The sequence below is a fragment of the Triticum urartu genome, chromosome 2A (assembly GCF_056163025.1).
Source record: "Triticum urartu cultivar PI428250 chromosome 2A, HENAU_Tu73, whole genome shotgun sequence".
NCBI lineage: Eukaryota > Viridiplantae > Streptophyta > Magnoliopsida > Poales > Poaceae > Triticum > Triticum urartu.
The window spans coordinates 624,413,135-624,435,018 of NC_141874.1; positions in this window are offsets into that span (position 1 = coordinate 624,413,135).

The following is a 21,884-nucleotide window of genomic DNA, read 5'->3' on the forward strand; positions in this document are numbered from 1 at the left end:
TGGATACAAAGATTGGGTACAAGAGATGAACTAGGGTTTGAGATGAGATGGTGCTGGTGAAGATGTTGATGGAGATTGACCCCCTCCCAATGAGAGGATTGTTGGTGATGATTTCCCCCTCCCGGAGGGAAGTTTCCCCGGCAGAACAGCTCCGTCGGAGCCCTAGATTGGTTCCGCCAAGGTTCCGCCTCGTGGCGGCGGAGTTTCGTCCCGTGAGCTTGCTTATGATTTTTTCCTCGACAAAAGACTCCATATAGACAAAGATGGGCATTAGAGGGCCACCAGGGGGCCCACGAGGCAGGGGCGCGCCCAGGGGGGTAGGGCGCGCCCCCACCCTCGTGGACGGTGGGTGGCCCCCTCTGGTACTTCTTTCGCCCAATATTTTTTATATATTCTGAAACGTGCTCCCGTGAAGTTTCAGGACTTTTGTAGTTGTGCAGAATAGGTCTCTAATATTTGCTCCTTTTCCAGCCCAGAATTCCAGCTGCCGGCATTCCCCCTCTTCATGCGAACCTTGTAAAATAAGAGAGAATAGGCATAAGTATTGTGATATAATGTGTAATAACAGCCCATAATGCAATAAATATTGATATAGAAGCATGATGCAAAATGGACGTATCGACTCCCCCAAGCTTAGACCTCGCTTGTCCTCAAGCGAAAGCCGGTATCGAAAAATATGTCCACATGTTTAGAGATAGAGGTGTCGATAAAATAAAATATGAACATGAGGGCATCATGATCATTATTATAATAGCAACATACATATATATTGTCATATGATCTCTTATGCTAAAGTAAAAATTCAATCACAATTTCAAGTATGAATCATAAACTTCATTGAAAACTAACAAACTATAATCTTAGTCATTGAGGCAATTGCAATTTATCATAACATAGGAAAGAGTCAATAAGAGCTTTTCAGCAAGTCCACATACTCAACCATCTTTTAGTCTTTCACAATTGCTAACACTCATGCGATATTTATGGTTATGAAGTTTTAGTAGGACGCGGAGAAAGATAGGTGCTTATAGTTTTTCCTCACAACCTTTTACCTCAAGGGTAATGTCAGCAATAATAGTTCATGAAAACTCACATCCAATTAGCTATATATATCTGGATCTTTCCAACACATTGTGCTTGCCAAAGGATAAAATGTAAAAAGAAAAGGTGAAGATCACCATGACTCTTTGCATGAAGTATAAGACAAGAATAAAAGATAGGCCCTTCGCAGAGGGAAGCAGAGGTTGTCATGTGCTTTTATGGTTGGATGCACAAAATCTTAATGCAAAAGAACGTCACTTTATATTGCCACTTGTGATATGGACCTTTATTATGCAGTCCATCGCTTTTATTTCTTCCACATCACAAGATCGTATAAAGCTTAGTTTCTCCGCACTAATAAATCATACATATTTAGAGAGAAATTTTTATTGCTTGCAACGATGACAACTTACTTGAAGGATCTTACTCAATCCATAGGTAGATATGGTGGACTCTCATGGAAAAACTGGGTTTAAGGATATTTGGAAGCACAAGTAGTATCTCTACTTGGTGCTAAGAATTTGGCTAGCATGAGAGGGAAAGACAAGCTCACATGTTGGATGATCCAAGACAATATAATTTATTTTAGATGTAAGAAAACATAACCCATTACGTTGTCTTCCTTGTCCAACCTCAACTCTTTAGCATGTCATATTTTAATGAGTGCTCACAATCATAAAAGATGTCCAAGATAGTATATTTATATGTGAAAATCTCTCTTTCTTTATTACTTCCTATTAATTGCAACGATGACCAAAACTATGTTTGTCAACTCTCAACAACTTTTATTCATCATACTCTTTATATGTGAAGTCATTACTCTCCATAAGATCCATATGATCTCTTTATTTCTTTTTTATTTCTCCTCTTTTATTCTATTCCCTCAAGATCATAGAAAAATAATCAAGCCCTTGACTCAACACTAATCTTTATTATATATGGCTCACGGACTCGATTACATAGAAGGATCATAAAGCAAAACTCAAAACTAGATCATACTAAAACTTTATTCTACTAGATCAAGATATAACCAAAAGGATTGAACTAAGAAAAAGGTAAATATAAAAGTGTGATGGTGATACGATACCGGGGCACTCCCCCAAGCTTGGCAGTTGCCAAGGGGAGTGCCCATACCCATGTGTTTATGTTTCCTTCCTCGGAGGTGGTGATGATGGAGTTGTTGATGATGTAGGCTTGTCGTCCATCTTCCAAGGCATAGGCTCACCGTCATAGAAGGATGATCGAGTCTTCGGGATCCTCAAATCTGCAGCCAAACTCATCCTCTTGAATCTATATTCATACTCACAATTTTGGTTTTGCAGGTCATAGATCTGGGCTTGGAGGCGCTCGATTTTCTCGTGAAGCTTGAAGATGGCCTCCCCAACGTTCTTGTCATCCAGCTTGTGGTTGTTGGTGAACTCCATGATCATTATATGATTGGAGTCGAGTCCATGTTCCACCATCTCCTGGCACTTGAAAACTTGTTGCTCCATTGCCTCGAGCCTCGTCTCCATGCTTCCGGTCCTCCTTGGTCCCTCAACATCACGGATGTGCAGCAACCCCTCATGCATCTCAATGGTTTGAGGGTGTTGCAGCACCTCCACGAGGTAGGGGTTGATGACCTTCTCGAAGAACTTGTCCTCGGGGGTGATACGTCCTTTTTGCATCATGCTTTTATATCGATATTTATTGCATTATGGGCTGTTATTACACATTATGTCACAATACTTATGCCTATTCTCTCTTATTTTACAAGGTTTACATGAAGAGGGAGAATGCCGGCAGCTGGGATTCTGGGCTGGAAAAGCAGCAAATATTAGAGACCTATTCTACACAGCTCCAAAAGTCCTGAAACTTCACGGAAGCTATTTCCAGAATATATAAAAACTAATGAGCGCAAGAACTTCCAGAGGGGGGCCACACCCTGGCCACGAGGGTGGGGGCATGCCCTACCCGCCTGGGCGTGCCCCCTGCCTCGTGGGCCCCCTGGTGGCCCTCCGATGCCCATCTTCTGCTATATGGAGTCTTTCGTCGAGGAAAAAAAATCATAAGCAAGCTTTCGGGACGAGACTCCGCCGCCACGAGGCAGAACCTTGGCGGAACCAATCTAGGGCTCCGACGGAGCTGTTCTGCCGGGAAAACTTCTCTCTGGGAGGGGGAAATCATCACCAACGCTCCTCTCATCGGGAGGGGGTCAATCTCCATCAACATCTTCACCAGCACCATCTCATCTCAAACCCTAGTTCATCTCTTGTATCCAATCTTTGTATCCAAACCTCAGATTGGTACCTGTGGGTTGCTAGTAGTGTTGATTACTCCTTGTAGTTGATGCTAGTTGGTTTACTTGGTGGAAGATCATATGTTCAGATCCATTATGCATATTAATACCCCTCTGATTATGAACATGAATATGCTTTGTGAGTAGTTACATTTGTTCCTGAGGACATGGGAGAAGTCTTGCTATTAGTAGTCATGTGAATTTGGTATTCGTTCGATATTTTGATGAGATGTATGTTGTCATCCCTCTAGTGGTGTCATGTGAACGTCGACTACATGATACTTCACCATTGTTTGGGCTTAGAGGGAGGCATTGGGAAGTAATAAGTAGATGATGGGTTGCTAGAGTGACAGAAGCTTAAACCCTAGTTTATGCGTTGCTTCGTAAGGGGCTGATTTGGATCCATATGTTTCATGCTATGGTTAGGTTAACCTTAATACTTCCATTGTAGTTGCGGATGCTTGCAATAGGGGTTAATCATAAGTGGGATGCTTGTCTAAGTAAGGACATCACCCAAGCACCGGTCCACCCACATATCAAATTATCAAAGTACCGAACGTGAATCATATGATCGTGATGAAAACTAGCTTGGCGATAATTCCCATGTGTCCTCGGGAGCGCTTTCCTTCATATAAGAGTTTGTCCTGGCTTGTCCTTTGCTACAAAAAGGATTGGGCCATCTTGCTGCACCTTATTTACTTTTATTATTTGCTACTCATTACAAGTTACCTTATCACAAAACTATCTGTTACCGATAATTTCAGTGCTTGCAGAGAATACCTTGCTGAAAACCGCTTATCATTTCCTTCTGCTCCTCATTGGGTTCGACACTCTTACTTATCGAAAGGACTACAATAGATCCCCTATACTTGTGGGTCATCAAGACACTGTTCTGGCGCCCTTGCCGGGGAGTGAAGTGATATGTCTCTGTCGTATCTACTTTTCCAAACACTTTTGCACTTGTTTTGGACTCTAACTTGCATGATTTGAATGGAACTTACCCGGACTGAAGCTGTTTTCAGCAGAATTGCCATGGTGTTATATTTGTGCAGAAATAAAAGTTCTTGGAATGACCTGAAAATCAACGGAGCATTATTTTGGAATATATAATGAATATTGGAAGGAAGATCCACGTCAGGGGGTGCCCCACCTGTCCACGAGGGTGGGGGCGCGCCTGCCCCCCTAGGCGCGCCCCCTGCCTCATGGGCCCCCTGACGCTCCACCGACCTCAACCTGGACTCCATATATTCACTTCCGGGGAGAAAAAATCAGGAGAGAAGTATTCATCACGTTTTACGATACGGAGCCGCCGCCAAGCCCTAAACTCTCTCATGAGGGCTGATCTGGAGTCCGTTCAAGGCTCCGGAGAGGGGAATCCGTCGCCATCGTCATCATCAACCATCCTCCATCACCAATTTCATGATGCTCACGGCCGTGCATGAGTAATTCCATCGTAGGCTTGCTGGACGGTGATGGGTTGGATGAGATTTATCATGTAATCGAGTTAGTTTTGTTAGGGTTTGATCCCTAGTATCCACTATGTTCTGAGATTGATGTTGCTATGACTTTGCTATGCTTAATGCTTGTCACTAGGGCCCAAGTGCCATGATTTGAGATCTGAACCTATTATGTTTTCATCAATATATGAGAGTTCTTGACCCTATCTTGCAAGTCTATAGTCACCTATTATGTCTTATGATCCGTTAACCCCGAAGTGACAATAATCGGGATACTTACCGATGATGACCATAGTTTGAGGAGTTCATGTATTCACTATGTGTTACTGCTTTGGTCTGGTACTCTATTAAAAGGAGGCCTTAATATCCCTTAGTCTCCGCTAGGACCCCGCTGCCATGGGAGGGTAGGACAAAAGATGTCATGCAAGTTCTTTTCCATAAGCACGTATGACTATATTCGGAATAAATGCCTACATTACATTGATGAACTGGAGCTAGTTCTGTGTCACCCTAGGTTATGACTGTTACATGATGAACCGCATCTGGCATAATTCTCCATCATCGATCCATTGCCTACGAGCTTTCCATATATTGTTCTTCGCTTATTTACTTTTCCGTTGCTATTGTTATCATCACTACAAAATACCAAAAATATTACTTTTGCTAGCGTTACCTTTTATCACCATTACCATTACTATCATATTACTTTGCTACTAAATACTTTGCTGTAGATATTAAGTTATCTAGGTGTGGTTGAATTGACAACTCAGCTGCTAATACTTGAGAATATTCTTTGGCTCCCCTTGTGTCGAATCAATAAATTTGGGTTGAATACTCTACCCTCAAAAACTGTTGCGATCCCCTATACTTGTGGGTTATCAAGACTATTTCTGGCGCCGTTGTCGGGGGGGGGGGGGCATAGCTCTATTCTTTGAGTCACTTGGGATTTATATCTGCTTATCATTATGAAGAACTTGAAAGGCGCCAAAACAAAGATTTATCCCTCAACTATGAGGGGAGGTAAGGAACTGCCATCTAGCTCCGCACTTGATTCACCTTCTGTTTTGAGTAAGCTTGCGACGCCTAAACCTGCTTCTGCTATTAATTCTGATATGTCGCATGTTATTGATGATGCCACTTCTGCTACGCATGATACTTATGATGAAACTACTTCTATGCTTGATACTACTGTGCCACTTGGTGAATTTCTGGATGAACAACTTGCTAGGGCTAGAGAGAATGAAATTATTGAAACTGATAATATTGATGAAAGTGATGATGAAGATTCTCTCCCTAGATATGAATTACCTGTTGTGCCTGAGGGCTATGTTATGGATGAAGAAACTGCTAGAGATTTTCTTGCTTGCAATGATAGGAGTGATCTTAAGAAATTATTAGCTAAGCTGAAACAAAAAACTCTGAATGCTAGAATGAAATATGATCCTGCTTATGCTACTTCACCTATCTTTGTTACTGATAAGGATTATGATTTCTTTGTTGATCCTAAGATAATTACTTTAGTTGAATCTGATCCTTTCTATGGTTATGAATCTGAAACTGTTGTGGCACATCTTACTAAATTAAATGATATAGCCACCCTATTCACTAATGATGAGAGAACTCGCTACTTTTATATCCTTAAGATATTTCCGTTCTCATTAAAGGGTGATGCTAAGATATGATTTAATACTCTTGATCTTGGTTGTGTGCGTAGTCCCTAGGATATGATTTATTACTTCTCTACTAAATATTTCCCCGCTCATAAGAAACAGGCTGCTTTAAGGGAAATATATAATTATGTGCAAATTCAAGAAGAGAGTCTCCCACAAGCTTGGGGAAGGCTTCTCCAATTACTTAATGCTTTGCCTGATCATCCTCTTAAGAAAAATGAAATACTTGATATCTTTTATAATGGACTAACCGATGCTTCCAGAGACCACATGGATAGTTGTGCTGGTTGTGTTTTCAGGGAAAGAACACCAGATGAAGCTGAAATTATATTGAATAATATGTTGACTAATGAAAATAATTGGACACTTCCTGATCAAATTCCTGATCCAATTCCTGAACCAACTCCTAAGCCAACTCCGAAGAAGAGGGGTATTCTATTTCTCAGTCCCGAAGATATGCAAGAGGCAAAGAAATCTATGAAAGAAAAAGGTATTAAAGCCGAAGATGTTAAGAATTTACCTCCTATTGAAGAAATACATGGTCTTAATTTACCACCTGTTGAAGAAATACATGGTCTTGATAACCCGACACAGGTAGTAAAGGTAAATTCTCTCTATAGATATGATAAAGCTGAAATCCCATTTACTAAGTTTGCTAGCCCATGCTTGGATGAGTTTGAGGACTTTATGGTTAAGCAAGAAAACTTCAATGCTTATTTTGGTAGAGAATTAAAACGCAATGCTGATATGCTTGAACACTTGGGTGATTATATGGCTAATGTTAAAGGTGAACTTAAACTTATTAGTAAACATGCTTCTATGGTTACCACTCAAGTAGAATAAGTACTTAAAGCTCAGAATGATTTGCTCAATGAATTAAATAGTAAGAAGAATGATAATGTTGTCAGAGTTATGACTAGAGGCAGTAAAATGACTCAGGAACCTTTGTATCCTGAGGGCCATCCTAAGAGAATTGAGCAAGATTCTCAGACAAATATTATTGATGCACCTAGTCCTTCTAAAAGGAATAAAAAGAAAAATGATAAGACTTTGCATGCTTCTAGTGAACCTGTTATTGACACACCTGAGAATCCTAATGATATCTCTATTTATGATGCTGAAACACAATCTGGTAATGAACATGGACTTAGTAATAATGGTAATGATGATGTTCATGTTGGTGATCAACCTAGCAATGATAATGATGTAGAAATTGAACCTGCTGTTGATCTTGATAACCCACAATCAAAGAATCAACGTTATGATAAGAGAGACTTTGTTGCTAGGAAGCACGGTAAAGAAAGAGAACCATGGGTTCATAAACCCATGCTTTTTCCTCCTAAACCATCCAAGAAAAAGGATGATGGGGATTTTGAGCGCTTTGCTAAAATGATTAGACCTATCTTTTTGCGTATGCGTTTGACTGATATGCTTAAAATGAATCCTTGTGCTAAGTACATGAAAGATATTGTCACAAATAAAAGAAAGATACCGGAAATTGAAATTTCCACCATGCTTGCTAATTATACTTTTAAAGGTGGAATACCTAAGAAACTAGGAGATCCCAGAGTACCGACTATACCATGCTCCATTAAAAGAAACTATGTTAAAACTACTTTATGTGATCTTGGAGCCGGTGTTAGTGTTATGCCTCTCTCTTTATATCGTAGACTTTATTTGAATAAGTTGACACCTACTAAAATATCTTTGCAAATGGCTGATAAATCAATTGCTATACCTGTCGATATTTGTGAGGATGGGCCTGTTGTGGTTGCAAACGTTACTATTTTAACCGACTTTGTTATTCTTGATATTCCCGAGGACGATAGTATGTCTATTATTCTTGGAAGACCCTTTTTGAATACTGCAGGGGCTGTTATTGATTGCACCAAAGGCAATGTCTTTTCATGTTAATGGTAATGAGCATACGGTACACTTTCCAAGGAAACAACCTCAAGTTCATAGTATAAACTCTATTGGAAAAATTCCATCGATTATTTTTGGAGGTTTTGAATTTCCTCTTCCTACTGACTAAGTTGACAAAGCCCTCCGTCCCCGTCAACTTAGTAGGCCCACAAGTCAGCCTGCCACTATACTGGGTCCCAGCTAACAGGGGGAGTATTCATTTTTTTGTGCGTAATAAGGAGGCACTTCCTTGCATGCGAAGATATAGCTGGTGGGTCTGAGCTGTCAGCGGCGGTAATGTTTTTTTCGCGAAATACAGAGGCCCTTTCGGTGGGTCCCTGATGTCAGGTGGAGGAACCATTATTTTGTGCGTAATAAGGAGGCATTTCCTTGCGTGCGGCCGTGGACCCAGCTATCGGCCTCTCCACATACAGTCCACTTCAGATGCATGTCGGTCGTTGACCACGTTGACCAGGCCGCGCCAAGAGCACCAGGGCGGTGGACGACGGCGAGGCCTAGGAAGGGAACGACACGGAGGCATGGAAGACTCGGCAGTTGTTTCCCACGCGGAGGGGAGTACGACTGTACGAGGGTTTACTGGTTCGTCTGCCGTCGCCGAAGAATAACAACAGGTGTGGGTGAGTAGAGGGATGGCTATGCCAGCGATGGGAGTACAGTGGGGCGGTGAGGCCTGCGCGGCGGCACAGCTGGCCGCGGGGAGGAGGGAGCAGGCAGTCCCGCTGGCGCTTGTTTGAGCGGCTAGAGCAGGAAGAGCAGAGATTGAAGAAGCACGACGGCCGTTGGATGGACATCCAACAGTCAGTGCTTGTGCGTCAACCTTTTTTTAGGAAAGCCTCAAATCTGTGGAAAACAGCATATAGCCCATCTGCCATTATTTCTAATAATTTACAACCCATTTGCTAATTCTTAAGTTTTTTTGGAGCCCATATTCTTTTTGTTAGCATTACAGCCCCTATTGTGGCCTCGGTTAAAACATTATACGAAATTTTGCATATTTTGGTGCGGTCCGAACTGTTTCTAATCCTGAAATTTGGACTCACACTCAAACTGATTTTAAAAATAAATGTATATCAATATAAAATCCAACAAATTCTCCACGCATAAAAATTAATGTAATTTAAAATCTTGAAATGAAAAAAAAAGATATTTGAAACTAATTGCTGGTTTGATGTGTTTTAAAAATGTACAGCCCATTTCTCATTACTGATGGGCCATTTTCTCGGCCAGCCGAATGAAAGCTCTCCTCGTCTTGAAAGATTTGCAGCCCAACAGGCCCGACAAAGTGACTTGGCAAATCACAAAAAAACTGGGCTATGGCCGTGGACCCAGCTGTCAGCCTCTCCACGTACAGTACTCTTCCGATGGAAGTCATTCCTTGACCACGTTGACCACGCCGCGCGGAGAGCACCATGGCGGTGGACGACGGTGAGGCCTAGGAAGGGGACGACGCGGAGCCGGGGAAGACGCGGCAGTGGAAGCCCGCGCGGAGAGGAGTACAAGGGTTCACTGGTTCGACTGCGGTGTGAGGCTGCCGTCGCCGTAGGGCCTGGCCAGCGGTGGGAATAGTAGGGGGCGGTGAGGCCTCCGCGGTAGCACAACCGGTCATGGGAGGCAAGAGCATGCGGCACGACCAGCGCTGCTTTGGGCGGCTGGAGCAAGAAGACCAGAGGATGAAGAAGCACTACGGCCGTGGGATGGACATCATACGGTCACTGGAGGTAGAATCGTTCATATTGACTAAGTTGACAAAGCCCTCCGTCCCCGTCAACTTAGTTGGCCCACAAGTCATCCTCCCACTATGGTGGGTCCCAGCTAGCAGGGGGTATTCATTTTTGTGTGCGTAATAAGGAGGCACTTCCTTGCGTGCGAAGATATAGCTGGTGGGTCTGACATGTCAGCGGGGGGGGGGGGACATTTTTTTCGCAAAATACAGAGGCCCTTCCGGTGGGTCCCAGCTGTCAGGTGGAGGAATCATTATTTTGCGCATACATTCCACAACCGATGGATGTCGTTCGTTGACCACGTTGACCAGGCCGCACTGAGAGCACCATGGCGGTGGACGACGGAGAGGCCTAGGAAGGGAACGACACGGAGCCGGGGAAGACTCGGCAATGGTTGCCCACGCGGTGGGGAGTACGAGGGTTTACTGGTCCGGCTGCCATCGCCGGAAAATAACAGGAGGTGTGGGTGAGTAGAGGAATGGCCTGGCCAACAATGAAGTAGGGTGGGGCGGTGCGGCCTGTGCGGCAGCACAGCCGGCCACGGGAGGCGGGAGCAGGCAGTCCCACCGGAGCTGGTTTGGGCGGCTGGAGCAAGAAGATCAAATATTGAAGAAGCAGCACGGCCGTTGGATTAACATCCAACGGTCACTGCTGCTATAATCATTTGTGGACTAAGTTGACAAAGCCAAAGTACACGTCAACCTAGTAGACCCATAAGTCAACCTCCAAATCTGTCCCAAACAGCATATAGCCCGAAATTTCTAGCCAGATTCAAATTAATTTTGAATCTAAATATACCTTAATTTAAATTCAATGAAATTGTACCCGCACAAAAACAATGAAATTTAGAATATCAAAATCTGAAAGAAAACAGTATTTTGGAACTAATTGCATGTTTGCTGTATTTTTTCATTTTACAGCCCATTTATTATTACTTATAGCCCATTTCTTATTACTTATAGCCCATTTTCTGGGTAAAATGCATCCCTCCTCGTCTTGAAAGATTTCTGGCCCAGCAGGGCGTAGAAAAGCAAGTAGGCCTACGTTGGTTATTCTGCAAAAAACAAAATAGCTGGCTAGCCATTTTCAGAAAGGAAAAAACAAACTGGGCTGGTCATGTGCTAAACATATGAAATAAAAGCCTGGGCTAGACGGGCCACGGGTCCCGCACAACCTAGTTGATACCCTTCTCCGTCCCGAAAAAACAAAATTACTACGCGCGCTACTGGGTCCCTACTGTCATCCTCACCATGTACAGTCATCTCCTTATTCCTCTCGGTTGTTGACCATGTTGACAACACCGGAGGGCGGCGCCGCGGCGGGCGAACCAAGGCGGAGGACGATGATGAGGCCTCGGACGGGAACGAACAGGTGCCGGGGAAGATCACAGCCAGCCGTGGGAGGCGGGAGCAGGCGGTCCCGCCGGCGCTGGTTTGGCTTTGGAGGCTCGAGGAAGAAGAGACTGAAAAAACGCGATAGATGTTGAATGTCAATCCAACGGTCAAGGTTGGCACAATCTTTTGTTGACTAAGAGGACACCAAGTAGCATACTTTTTTATATATAGGAAGAAAACTGCGAGGAAAATGCGTTCGTCTGCCGTCCTCCTCACAGGGAACGTTCGCCACATAAGTGACTAGCACCCTTGGTTTTCAACCGAGAGGTCTTGGGTTCGAGTCCCAGGAACTCTCAATTTTGTCCTCCTTCCTTCCTCGCAAAAAGGGAAAGAAAATCAAAGACTTGGGAAGGCGTACAGAACAAGCTAGTGTACCAGTAAAGAGACGTTGCCGAGTTTTAGAAAAAAGAAAGACGTGCTCCTGTAGCTGGTTCGAATCCAAACCTAGACTATGACTATATATGGTGCTATGCTATTCTGCAAGTAATGAAACTGACATATCCAATGTTCGCTTCTCCTCTTCTCTACTTACTCTGCCTATCATCAGAAGCTCTGGCCGCATCAACCATGTCCGTTGGCTGCTCGTCCACCTGCTCTTCGGCAGGCAACAACCAGATATGCGCCAAGTCGCCACCCGTACCATCGCCTGTGGGTCTCATCACACCCGCGCCGGCACGTGCACCGCAGCCGATTACTCATCGCAACCCGCTGCCGTTGGTGTGGTGCCACTGCTGTAAATCACGCAGAGTCATCCGTCGCGTCTCAACCACAATCCGCAACCCTGGCCGAGTCTTCTACAAATGCCCGAATCATGGGGTAATAATATGTTTAAGTGTTGCTCTGCTGCTTTCAGTTGCTGGGTTTTTTTAATAGTTTGGTTGATGATCTTCCAATTTGATTCGTGCAGAAAAGGGAAGATTCGTGTGATTTGTATTTCTGGGAAGTTGCTGATGTGGGGGAATGCAACTACGCTGATTATTTGGTTAGCCAAGGAATCCCAATACCAGCAGGTTGGGGTGTTGGACAAGTAACTGAAGGAACGACAGAAGAGGAAGATGCAGAGCAGAAGGTTAAAGATGCAGTTCCTCTAATCATGGCCAAGCAACAGCTGCTGAACGGCCTTGACAACAATGAGGAGATGAAAGAGCTTGTGAAGATAATGGGCAAAATCGATGTGCTATGTAGGATGATTGTCTCTTTATTTGCAGTGTATGTAGCACTTGTGATGTATTCAGTGGCTACAACATGAGCACTTTGCTGAAACTAGTAATGAATGAAACCTGTGTAGCAGGCTGGGCGTAGTGTTGTGAACATCTAATTATTTCTATTAATAGAAATCAGGGGGTATCCCCATTTGCTCATACTAGCACATATGCCCGTGCGTTGCAACGGGACAATTTTTTTGACGTGTATATAAAATTAACCAAATATGCACTGCAAAATTCAATCAACTATATCATTCAAGTAAGTATATATTTGAATTTCAAATGTTGCAATTTACAAATTATTATGGGTGGAACAACTCATGTGGATGTGCAGCTGGTCATCCAGTGTGTATATTATATATTCTTAGAAAAGAAAGTTAGCAAAAAAACACATTGACCGTCCAGGGAGATGTGGATGTGGTTATAGCAGGAGCATGGGCTTCAAACATCAAAAAAGTTACAAGGCAACATGAAAGTGCGTTATATCGACTAGAGGGGGGGTGAATAGGCGATTTTTATGAAAGTCTTCAAAACGTGGAAGTTATGAAGACAAACAGCAGAGATATGCCTATTACTATGCAGCGGAAGTTAGATTACACTAGACAAGCCATGGTCAAGTATTCAATAGAGTGAAAGCACAATGACAAGTAGCTGCAGTGTAATAAGGATCAGGTAGGAAGAAGTTATGAAGCCAAACAAATCATACAGTTACGTTGTGAAGACAAAGGGTATAGCAGGCATGTAATGGCTTCACAATGAGTAACAGTAAGTAAAAGGAAGTGAAGATGAAACCAGTGACTCGTTGAAGACAATGATGTGTTGGACCAGTTCCAGTTGCTGTGACAACTGTACGTCTGGTTGGAGCGGCTAGGTATTTAAACCTTAGGACACACAGTCCCGGACACCCAGTCCTGAACACGTAGCTCAGGACACCAAGTCCTCACCGTATTCTCCTTGAGCTAAGGTCACATAGTCCTCGCCCAATCACTCAGGTAAGTCTTCAAGGTAGACTCCCAAACCTTCACAGACTTCGTTCACTGGCAATCCACAATGTCTCTTGGATGCTCAGAACGCGACGCCTAACCGTCTGGAGGATGCACAGTCCTCAAGTGTAATAAGTCTTCAGATCACTCAGACAAGAAGACTTAAGTGATGCCCAATTTACTCTGGCTCTGGGTGGTTAGGGCTTTCTCTTCGCTAGGAATTTTCTCTCAAAGGCTTCGAGGTGGGTTGCTCTCAAACGACAAAAGCCGTGCACTGAAATCTGAGCAGCCAACCGTTTATGGTTGTAGTGGGTGGGCTATTTATAGCCACTTGGCAACCCAACCTGATTTGTCCGAAATGACCCTGGGTCACTAAGGAACTGACACGTGTTCCAACGGTCAGATTTCAAACTCACGCGACAACTTTACTTGGGCTACAAGCAAAGCTGACTTGTCCGGCTCTGGACAAGATTCACTCTCATTGTCTTCACTCGAAGACATAGGTTTTTGGTTTAGGCATCACTTCAGTCATTCAGACTGGTTCTCCTGGACCCCACTTAACAGTACGGTGGTTCCTATGACTGAACACAAGAGAAAAAGAACCACGAAAGATCTAAGTCTTCGAGCTCCATAGGCTTCATAACGTGTCTTCTTTTGTCATAGTCTTCAATGTGAATATCTTCATGTACCACCTTTCACTTCAATGTCTTCATACATTTTTAGGGGTCATCTCTGGTAGTAAAACCGAATCAATGAGGGACTTCTACCTGTGTTATCCTGCAATTCTCACAAACACATTAGTCCCTCAACTAGGTTTGTCGTCAATACTCCAAAACCAACTAGGGGTGGCACTAGATGCACTTACAATCTCCCCCTTTTTGGTGATTGATGACAAACTAGTTGAAGTTTTCAACGGGGAATATAGTCTGTGAAATTGTAAAGGATAAGGAATTGTCTTCATAAGTTGCAAGGGCTCCCCCTGAAGATGTGCATATAAGTTAATTTGCTTTTGGAATGCAAATGCACATGGCAGGTTGTACTTGTGGAGATCCACTTCAGCTTATGATGACAATCCACTATGCATGTGAAAGTATATGAAGATAATGACATGCATAATGGAAAATGGACGTCTGCAGAATGAGCTAAGTGCGGAATTTATCGTCGCACATGCGGAATTTATCTTCGCAAAACAAGGTGGCAAACAAGTAGCAGGCGACCATCTAGTTTAAGTGTTACAACTCATAAGAACCAAATGTTGCAAAAAATGAGAGTTGTAAGCACGAAGCAAAATATAAGGTACCCGCCCATATGAACCCGCTTGAGGACTATCAATATCTCATATGCTTCTCCCCCTTTTGTCAGTAATGACCAAAAAGGTTTGAAGACATAGAGTCTCTACTCGTTCCCATGAGGAGTAGGTGAAGTAGCAGGGTTGTTGGTGTTGGTTGGCGGTGCAGAAGAGCTTGGAGGTGCTGAAGCATATGGTGGTGAAGTAGCATCGTCTTCTTCCTTAATGATTCTAGCAGTGACTGTGGCGGCAGAGGAAGAGAACTCAGAATCTTCAAGGGATGGAGTTCCCAGCAGCACAGCTCTTCGAGGAGGTGTGGAGTCAAACTTGAATCTTTCAGTGAAGCCATCCTCTTGAAGATCAGCTTCAGAAAGCATCATCGTTAGCCCTTTCCATGTGCGGCGACAGGTTTCATGTGCAACGAATGCATTCTTGGTGGCAAGATTTCGGATGCAATTTACATCCACTAAGAGGCTTTTCATCTGTCTCTTCAACCAGTCATGATGTGGTGCACGTGTAGTGCCAGCCAAAGGATACACCCTGGAGATGGCTTCAACACCTTCAACGCTTTGAGTGAAGCTCTGGTGTTCTGCATTCTGAAGACTCAGAGGTTGCTTGGCAGGCTCAGGATATATAGCTTCAGCAGAGGTATCCACATCTGGCAAGAAGATCCGATGGTTGCGGGCTGAGGGCTGATATGAGATTGCAGAGTGAAGCTTGATCAGTCTCATTACCCAAGGAGCATAGAACTTTAAACCAAACAGATCTAAGCCTGATGCAGCTAGTTGGCGTATGAAGAAATCCTGTGCGTTGAAGCATTTGCCATGAAGGATACAGAATATCAGAGTCTTCATTGCACCCTCGATCTTGGCATTTGGAGAGTTCCCTTTGATAGGCCAGAGAGTCCGCCGGATAATGTGATAGATGGTTCTGGTCAGGTACTCAAAGTCTTCAACTAAGAACTCTGTTGGATAAGGAGCATCGTGGGGCAATGGCTTCATCATGGAGAGCATCTGACTCATATTCGGTTCAGGCCTCTGGAATATGCTCTCAAGAGCTTCAGTGTGTAGTGGACAGCCTTCCTCGAAGAATTCGCCAGGAGTGGGCAGGCCGGTGAGCTCAATGATATCAAATGCATTGGCTTCGTGATGGACATTGCCGGTCATCCACTCCAGGGCCCAAGTCTTTGGATCTCTGTTGTATCCTTTGATGTGGAGGGTGGCATAGAATTGCAGCAGAATCTCTTCATTCCAGTGCTCTTCATCAGTTACAAACTGCAGCAGACCCACTTGCTTGAAGCAATCCAACGCATCCTCTAAACAGGGCAGACCAGCAATAGCTTCAACATCAAGGCGCTTGTGCGGGAAAATGCGACCTTGGTTGTATAGGATGCATGAATAGTAGCTGCGCTGAGGATAGCTCCAGAACCTATCTGATGAAATCCTTTCCCTTGAATAGGGGTTCTTGGAGCTGTTGAAGAACGTATTATCTGCCTTGAAGCTATTGATGTTAAAGGAGCCAGGTGCTGATGCAGGACCTGGGAACCTCGACAGCCTTGGGACTGGCTTCTGGACATGAGGCCTGTGCTCAACATGGTAATCAAATTGAGGACCTGCAGCAGACTCAGGAACAGAAGTGTCTGGATTAGTAGCTTCGCTGTCTTCTGAAGCTTTTGGTGGGGAGGGCTCCACATTGGCTTCAGTGTTGGTTGTGGCAGCCTCAATATTTTTAGCCTCCGCTTGACTAGCTGGAGGGTCGGTCACACGCACGTTCTCCTGGAGAACTACTTCTTGGTGGAGCATAGGAGTGGGCTCTTGTGGTGCTTCTTCTGCGGCTGATGCAGCCGGAATGTCTTCAGCATAGACTTGAGGCCTTGGACCTTTGCGAAGCCTGCGGAATGCAGATGACGCCTGTGGGGTTGGAGTGGGCTGGGCCTCATTGTCTTCTTCCTCTTGAGGGCGATCCGCCCATGAAGCATCCTGTGCAATTGGCGTCAGTGGACGACCAATGCTGATGAGTTTGCTGTGTTCTAATTGAGGAAGGTCTGCATCATCTTCTACACTGTCACAATGACCAATGTCTTCAGCAGCGATGGGATCAGCTGCTGGAATGTCTTCAGGAACAGGAGCCTCTGTGGAAGCAGGCTCATGCACCGTCAGTTGACGTTCTGCGTCAGGGTGAACCATAGAAATAGGTTCAACTATCAAGGGCTCTGTGGGAGCAGCCCGAGATTTCTTGGTCTTTCTCTTTTTCTTGCTGGGGGCAGTAGGAGAGGCTTCAGAGCTTTTCCTCTTCCTGGCTTCAGCCTCAGCAGTTCTTGTCTTCTTGAGCTCTGAAGCTGTTGACCGGCTCTTTGGCTTCGAGCCAGTCGTTGCAGTTGGGAAGACAAGCGGAACTGCTTCCTGCCTTGGTGCCTCTTGTTCAGCTGGAACAGTCTTCTTCTTTTTCTTTGCGGCCATCTTGGGGTCGATGCTAGGACGCCCAAGTGCCTTGCGCTTCTCAGCCTCATTGTAGGCCTGCACACATCTGTCTGCCAGAGTCTTCATCCGCTCACGTGAACCCTGAGCTTCTGCATGCTTCTTCAGAAAGTTTTCCTTTAGCTCATGCATCATTGTCTTGAAGTTCTTCACTTCCTGCACGCTGAGCTTGGCCATGTGCTTCTTGAACTAAGCCTTTTCATGATCAATTTTCTGCTTCAGTTCAACAATGCGCTGGGCAATTGCAAGTTCTGAAGCAATAGCGCCTTGGAAGGCGACGCTGAGGCCAATGGGCAGCTGCAGATCTTCGAAGCTGATGTTTGGTGTGGCAAACCATTCGTCGATGAAGTTGTGGATGATGGCGACATCAAAGAGAGGCAAATTGTTGAAGATTTCAGCTTCTTCTTTGCTCTTGATGAGCTGCTCGAGAGCGTCATCTCCAAGATCTTCATCACTTGACAGATCAATGGCTTCGCTGCGCAGAATGCCAGCAGCTGTGAGCTCTTTGCTGGTGTGTGGCTGAGGCATCTTGGCCTTCTGGTGCTTGGAGACGCGGGATACGTCTTCAGACTGCACACTGTCTTCAGGAGGTGCAGTTGCCAATGGCTTCGCCCTTGAGATTTTTGGTGAAGGGGCCGGCTTTGAAGCTTTTGGCTTCTTTGACTGCTTTGGCTTCGGTACAGCAGGAGCTTCATCAAACTCAGAGTCAGCTGGAGGGTCATTCACGGCAGTCCCTTGGACTAAGATGCGGGTGATGAGGCCCTCAAGGTTGGCATACGGACCGATGATATTGGGTTCTGCGTCGCGTGTGCCATCTGCCCTTGGTGCTGAGGGACCAGGGTTGAAGTCTAACCCAAATTTCTTCTTGTTCTGCTTCGCTGAGTTTTGGGCAAACTGGAAGTTGCGCTTGAACAGATTGTCGTCACGACACCAGAGTAGTGACGACGGATGTGCATCATCAGGCTGTGGCCCACGAACCATGCATGGATAGAAACTTTGGGCAATAGCTTCATCTCTGGACCTGGGTACAAGGTTCTTGAATAAGATGTCTCCCCACGGTCTTTTGATGGCACTCTTCTCAGCATACTCTTGGGTTGTGAAGCGGTACTTGAACCATTGTTCTGCCCAATAGCGTCGAATGCATTGGATTCGGGTCTTGCGCTGACCATAATTCTCTTCAGGATCTGTTTTATACATTTCTGCCAGTTCATCAGGCAGATCTTTGGATGTTCCTCCACGTCGCTGTCTGCCCCCCTTCCTTGCTGCTGTTTCTGAAGCCATAAACCTTAACTTGGAAGGCTTCAAGACGTTCAAAGGCTTCAAAGGCTTTCTTTTGCTGGACCAACAGGAACTGGCTTCAGGAGAATTTATGTGATGCTGTAAGAACTCTGCAAATGAATGCAGACTATGAGAACCAAAGGATTCTCCCACGGACATGTACCTGTGACAGCATTAAGGTGCGAGGGAAGGGGAAGAGGTCATATGCATTCTCAGAAGATTTTGAAGATAAATCAGTTTAGAAGACATTGACCTCATCGTGCGAAGACATTCACTTATAGATAAGAAGTTGGTTCCAGATTTGTACGAATCCACAGATCAGTACAAGTGAGGAATCTAACTACTTTGTGAAGCACAAGTGAATATACTAGGCATGTTATGAGATGCAGTTTGAAAGAGATCTAGTTTGTGTGAACAGAAACTACTTGTGGTAGAAAGTGACAGATCAATAGGATCAATGGTGCTGTAAAAAGGGAGTTTTATTTACCACACTAAGAACTGGTAGACGGAGTGGGAGATGAGGCTGAGCAGTTCACTCGTCCGTGCCCTAACTTGGCGACGGAGGAGACCTACGGTGACGGCGGAGAGGACGATGTCCGCGGTCGGCGTGAAGACGGCGTCGGAGAGGTTGCGGCAGCGAAGCGCTTCGTCGCCGGCGTCGTCGAGAGCTAGCGGTGGCGCTAGGGTTCGTGCGAGGGTAGAAGAAGAGATAGTTACCGCTGTAAGTGTGTATTTATAGGCACAGGGGCGGCACTGTGCTATTACACAGGTGCCCCTGGCGATTCGCATTTGAGTAATACGTGCCCATCATGCGGTATTTTGGGGGCAGTTCCACGTCCCACGCATGCCTGGATTGTCAGGTGGTCGTTCCTACTTCTCCGGATTTCATGTGGAGGAATGAGCATTGAAAACGGACTTAATGGTTGTCTCTGTATCTTCTGCTGACAAGGACGCAGTGAAGACATTCGACAGTTTCAATAGAATGCATATGACTTGGAGAGATAGAATTTTGAGATAGAGAGCATAGAGAAGTTTGGGTCCGATCACATTCACTTAGTTCAAAAGATTCAACAGGAAGACATAGCTATAAGTGAATGCTGTAGAGGACAGAACACCAGTATATATATATATCTATATAATCAACATAGTGAAGATAATCATGAAGACATGTTGAGATTGAAGCCAAACCAAATGTGAAGACATTGCAAGGTAACGCCATGAGAGAAACACTTCAAAATAGAACGTTTGGTGGTGGCGTTACCCACCGTATAGGAAGTATTAGACCCAGACATGGCGCACAATTATCATGGCGCTCCAAAGTCAAATTCCATATTAATGTATTCACACTTAGAATGTATGTCTTCATTGATTGAAGATATACTTCACTTCGTGTGTTGCACATCTAAGTCATCAATATGCATAAGGGTTAGGATGTGTGCCTGATCACAGGACATTTGAGGATTCCATGATATTTAGCTCACACCGTAACTTGCAAAACCTCTTCTCATCCAAGGGCTTGGTGAAGATATCTGCCAATTGCTCTTCAGTGTTGACGTGTATGATATCAATGTCTTCCTTCACAACATGATCTCTGAGAAAGTGATGACGAATTTCAATGTGCTTTGTCTTCGAGTGCTGAACTGGGTTGTTGGCAATGTTGATGGCGCTTTCATTGTCGCAGTAAAGTGGCACTTGCTTCAGATGAATGCCATAGTCCTTGAGTGTTTGCTTCATCCACAGAAGCTGAGCGCAGCAAGATCCAGCAGCAATGTATTCAGATTCAGCAGTGGAGAGAGATACACATTTCTGCTTCTTTGAAGACCAACATACAAGTGATCGTCCCAGAAAGTGACAAGTGCCTGATGTAGACTTGCGATCAACTTTGTCACCAGCATAATCAGCATCCGAGAATCCAACCAAATCAAACTCTGAGCCCTTTGGATACCATAATCCTAGAGTTGGGGTGTGAGCCAAATATCGAAGAATTCGCTTCACAGCTAAGTGATGCGACTCCTTTGGTGCCACTTGAAATCGAGCACACATGCAAACACTAAGCATAATATCTGGCCTAGATGCACATAAATAAAGTAAAGAACCAATCATGGAGCGGTATACCTTTTGATCGAACTCTTTACCATTGTCGTCAGGACCCAGATGATGTTTGGCTGGCATGGGTGTTATGAAGCCTTTGCAGTCTTGCATACCGAACTTCTTCAGGCAATCTTTGAGATACTTCTCTTGAGATATGAAGATGCCATTGCGTTGTTGTCGTATTTGAAGACCAAGGAAGAACTTCAGCTCCCCCATCATGGACATCTGATATTGCTCTTGCATCATATATCCAAACTCTTCACTGTAATTCTGATTGGTGCAGCCGAAGATAATGTCATCCACATATATTTGGCACACAAACAGTTCACCATCATATGTCTTCATGAAAAGAGTGGGATCTAGGGAACCAGGTATGAAGCCTTTGCTCTTCAGGAAGTATTTGAGTGTGTCATACCAGGCCCTAGGGGCTTGTTTGAGGCCATACAGTGCCTTGTTGAGCTTGTATACCATGTCAGGATGTTTTAGATTTTCAAAGCCAGGCGGTTGTGCAACATACACTTCTTCTTCAATCTTGCCATTGAGAAAGGCACTCTTCACATCCATTTGATATAGAAGTATGTTATGATGATTTGCATAGGCCAGCAGTATGCGTATGGCTTTAAGCCTAGCCACAGGAGCAAATGTTTCATCGAAGTCAATGCCTTCCACTTGAGTATATCCTTGAGCAACGAGACGAGCTTTGTTTCTGACAACTTGACCATGCCCATCTTGCTTGTTGCGATATATCCATTTGGTGCCTATTATGTTGTGCTTCCGTGGATCAGGACGCTTAACTAGTTCCCATACATTATTCAGCTCAAACTATTGAAGCTCTTCTTGCATAGCTTGAATCTATTCAGGTTCCATGAAGGCTTCTTGAACTTTCTTGGGTTCTGATATTGAGACGAATGCGAAGTGCCCACAGAAATTTGCTAGCTGAGTTGCCCTTGAACGAGTGAGTGGACCAGGTGCATTGATGCTATCAATTATTCTTTCAATCTGCACTTCATTGGCAACGCGAGGATGTACAGGGTGAAAACTTTGCTCTTGCTGTTCATTGTCGTTGTTGGAAGGA